Source organism: Thamnophis elegans, chromosome 5, assembly GCF_009769535.1.
Source record: "Thamnophis elegans isolate rThaEle1 chromosome 5, rThaEle1.pri, whole genome shotgun sequence".
Lineage (NCBI taxonomy): Eukaryota > Metazoa > Chordata > Lepidosauria > Squamata > Colubridae > Thamnophis > Thamnophis elegans.
This window is the reverse complement of record NC_045545.1, coordinates 98,091,725-98,095,918: the sequence shown is the minus strand read 5'-3', so window position 1 is coordinate 98,095,918 and position 4,194 is coordinate 98,091,725.

The window sequence follows — 4,194 nt, the reverse complement described above, 5'->3', positions numbered from 1 at the left end:
TTTATTTTTCCTCCTTCCTTTTCTTTCTTTCTTTTTTCTTTCTTTGTTTCTTTGTTCTTTCTTGTTCCTTCCTCTCTCTCTCCTCCTCTCCCTCCCCCTCTCTTTTCTCTTTCTTTCTTCTTTTTTCCTTCCTTCCACTCCTCCCTCCCCTCCATTTCACTTCCCTTCTTTTCTTCCTTTCTTGTTTCCTCTCCTCTCTCCATCCTTTCCCCCTTCTCTTTTTTTCTTTCTTTTTCTTCCTCCTTCCACTCCTGCTTCTCCTCCCCTCCCTTTCTTCTTCCTTCCTTCCTTCCTTCCTTTCTTGTTCTTCCTTTGTTTCCTTCCTCTCTCCTCCTCCTCTCCCCTCCCCTTTTCTTTCTTTTTCTTCCTTTCTTGTTTCCTTCCTCTCCTCTCTCCCATCCTTTCCCCTTCCTTTCTTCCTTCCTTTCTTTCTTTCCTTTCTTCTTTCTTTCTCTTTCTTTCTTGTTTCCTTCCTCTCCTCTCTCTCTCCTCTTTTCTTTCTTTCTTTTTCTTCCTTCCTTCCTTCCACTCCTCCCTCCCTTTCACTTCCTCCCTTTTCTTTCTTCCTTTCTGTTTCCTCCTCTCTCCCATCCTTTCCCCTCCTTCTCTTTTCCTTCTCTCTCTTTTTCTTCCTTCCTTCACTCCTGCTTCTCCTCCCTCCCTTTCTTTTCCTTCCTTCCTTCCTGTTCCTTTGTTTCCTTCCTCTCTCTCCTCCTCCCCCTTTTTTCTTTCTCTTTCTTTTTCTTCCTTCCTCTTTCTTCTTCTTTTCTTTCTTTCTTTCTAATTTTCTTTCCTTATTCAATTTATTATGCTGACCCTCTCACTGTGGCAGCAATGTGGGCCAACCAGCTGTGTTAGACAACGCAGGGCCAACGATCAAAGGGTCAAAAATTCAGTTGGCACAGCATAACTTAGCAGATGCATTCCGAGAACATGTATGTATATGGCAGGCTGCGGGGTTTTTTTCAGGATTTTCCTGGTTATTTTTTGCTTCTTAATAAAGCAAATCCAACAACAAGAAGAAAAAAAAAGAGAACAAGAACAAACCACCCACAAACTCTTGGCACCGAGCAGCATTTAAATTTACAAAATCATATTATTGTGTTGCTGCTGCCATGAAGTTAAAACTGGGACTCCAAGAGTTGTTGCTGAGATAGGCAGCTGTAGAAATCAAATAAGAGCAAACAAAGAAATAAGGTTTGATTTATGAAAAGGTTTTTTTTAATATCTCAAAAAGCAAAACAAACTTTTTTTTTTTTAACCGCACGCAGCACTTTGTAGAGAAAAAAAAGCACCTCACTTCCACTTTCTCTTTACCCCTTTCTCCAAAATGTGCTTGGCTACGCAGCTCAACAACTTTAACCCACTGAATTAATTTATAGTTATTTGACGCATTGTGTAAACACACACCCAAGGTCAAGTGTCCTGCGCGAATGCAGTCTAAGGTTTTGCAACGGACGGGCGGGGAATTTTCTTCCTCCTTCCCTCCAACTGACTCCAAGATAACGGTTGGGCCTGTGGTCCATAATTGGACGGTGGCCTTCAGGCAGTGGGAAAGACTTGCTGGCAAGGAATAGCAATAGCAATAGCAGTAGACTTATATACCGCTTCATAGGGCTTTCAGCCCTCTCTAAGCGGTTACAGAGTCAGCATGTCGCCCCCACAGTCTGGGTCCTCATTTCACCCACCTCGGAAGGATGGAGGCTGAGTCAACCTGAGCCGGTGAGATTAGAACCGCTGAACTGCAGATAACAGTCAGCTGAAGTGGCCTGCAGCTGCCACTCTATAGCAATAGCAATGGCAGTTAGACTTATATACTGCTTCAAAGGGCTTCCAGCCCTCTCTAAGCGGTTACAGGTCAAGCATATCGCCCCCAACAATCCGGGTCTCATTTTACCCACCTCGGAAGGATGGAAGGCTGAGTCAACCTTGAGCGGTGAGATTTGAACCGCTGAACTGCAGATAACAGTCAGCTGAAGTAGCCTGCAGTGCTGCACCCTAACCACTGCGCCACCTCGGCTCCTCTTAGGAAGCCCATCAGGGTGGCCGGCTTCTTCTCCATGCCTTCAATTAGCCCCAGGGGCTTTAACCAGAGGTGCCCAGCAGCAAAGAGAAGAGGCGGCTTCTATGTATTGGGGGTGACACAGATGCGGTATCCCTCACCAGCAAAGTCAGGATTTCTCACCCTGTTCCCTGAAAATAAGACTCCCTGGATAATAAGACCAATCAGGCTTTTGAGCCATGTGCTAATATAAGCCGCCCCCCCCACCTAAAAAATAATCCCTCCCTGAAAATATTGCAACACAGGAGCAGCCATGAAGTGACCACACTGCTGCCTCCTGCACCCCAAAAATAATAAGACCTCCCGAAAATAAGGCCAAGCACTATTTTCAGGGAAACACGTACGAGAGAGAGGGGGGGGAGAGGGAGGGAGGGAGGGTTAGTTGATGGATGGATGGATAGAGGATATAGATAATAGAGAGAGATAGGCAAACATATATATTATATATATGTTTGCCTATCATCTCTCTCTCTCTCTCTCTCTCTCTCCTATATATATTATATTATATATATTATATATAGATATATATATATAATATATATATATATATATAATGTTATATTGTGCTGATAAATAAATAAATTTGTGCTGATAAATTTATCAGCACAAATATAACAAATGTAACAAAAAGGCAACAGTAAAAAAAAATATTGGGTTTCTGTCTGGATGGTCTCTTGTGACGAGCCGAAGGACAGAGAATGGAAGTAGTGATCTTCTTCCCATATTTGGGCATACCGGGGTTGAAAAATATATATTATGTGTGTGTGTGTGTTTGTGTGTGTGTGTTTTATTGTGCTGATAAATAAATAAATAAATAAATAAATAAATAAAATTTTAAAAAAACACAAATAACAAAGGCAACAGTAAAAATATGGGTTTCTGTCGTGATGGACCCTTGTGACGAGCCGATGACAGATGATGGAAGCAGTTAGCTTCCTCCCATAATTGGGGCTTACCAGGGGTTGTGACACTATATATATATATATATATATATATATATATATATTATATATATATATATATATATATATATATATATATATACATCAACATACATACATACATACATAATACATACATATATATATATTCTCTTATTTATCTAGATGGATGATAGACAGTGGATGGATGATAGATAAGGGAGGGAGGGAGGAAAGAAAGATGGATTTGATAGATAGGTAAGTAGGTAGGTAAGTAGGTGGTAGGTAGGTAGGTAGGTAGGTAGGAAGGAAGGAAGGAAGGAAGGAAGGAAGGAAGGAAGGAAGGAAGGAAGGGTTTCCAACATTCTTGAGTTATGGAATGCCCACAACTCCAAAAGGCAAGGTCGTTCACTGATGATAGATAGAGGGAGGGAGAGGGGGCAGGAAGGGAAAGAGAGAGGGAAGGAGAAAAGGGAGAGAAAGAGGAGGGAGGCAGGGAGGGAGAGCGAGGAAGGGAGTGGAGAATTGGTAGAGGGAAAGAGGGAAGAAGGAGAGAGGGAGGGAGAAGAGAAGAGAAAAGAGAGGAGAGAGGGAATGAAGGAGCGAGAGGGGGAGGGAGAAAGAGGAGGGAGGGAAGGAGAGAGGGAAGGGGAGGGAGGAGAGAAGAGAAAAAGAGGGAGAGAGGGAATGAAGGAGAGAGGAGGGGGGGAGGAGGAAAGAGGGAGGGAGGGAAGGAGAGAGGGAGGAGAGAGGAGAAGAAAGAAGAGAGGAAAAGAGGGAGGGAGGGATCTAGAAAAAAAACAAGGACTAAGGGTGATATGATAGCAGTCTTCCAATATTTGAGGGGGCTGCCACAAAGGTTGTGTGTGTGTGTTGTTGTGGTGTGTGTGTTGTCTGTCCGGCCGTGTGTGTGTGTGTGGTGGTGTGAGCCCACGAAAGCCAGGATCAACGGCTGGAGACGAACCCACGTGGAACTAAGGAGGCATTTCCTGACCGTGAGAAGCCTTCCTCCGCGGTGGGACCCTCCCCTTGGGAAGTCGCGGGGGGCTTCCACCCCGGGAGGTTTTTTAAAAGACATTCGACTCCGTTCTCCTTGCTGGAGCTGGAGCTGGAGCGGGTGGACTAGACGACTCTCAAGGTCTCCGCCCAGCCTGGGATTCGACGGAGCCTTCCGCTCCCTGCGCAAACCGGGAAGCGAGAGCGGAAAACGAA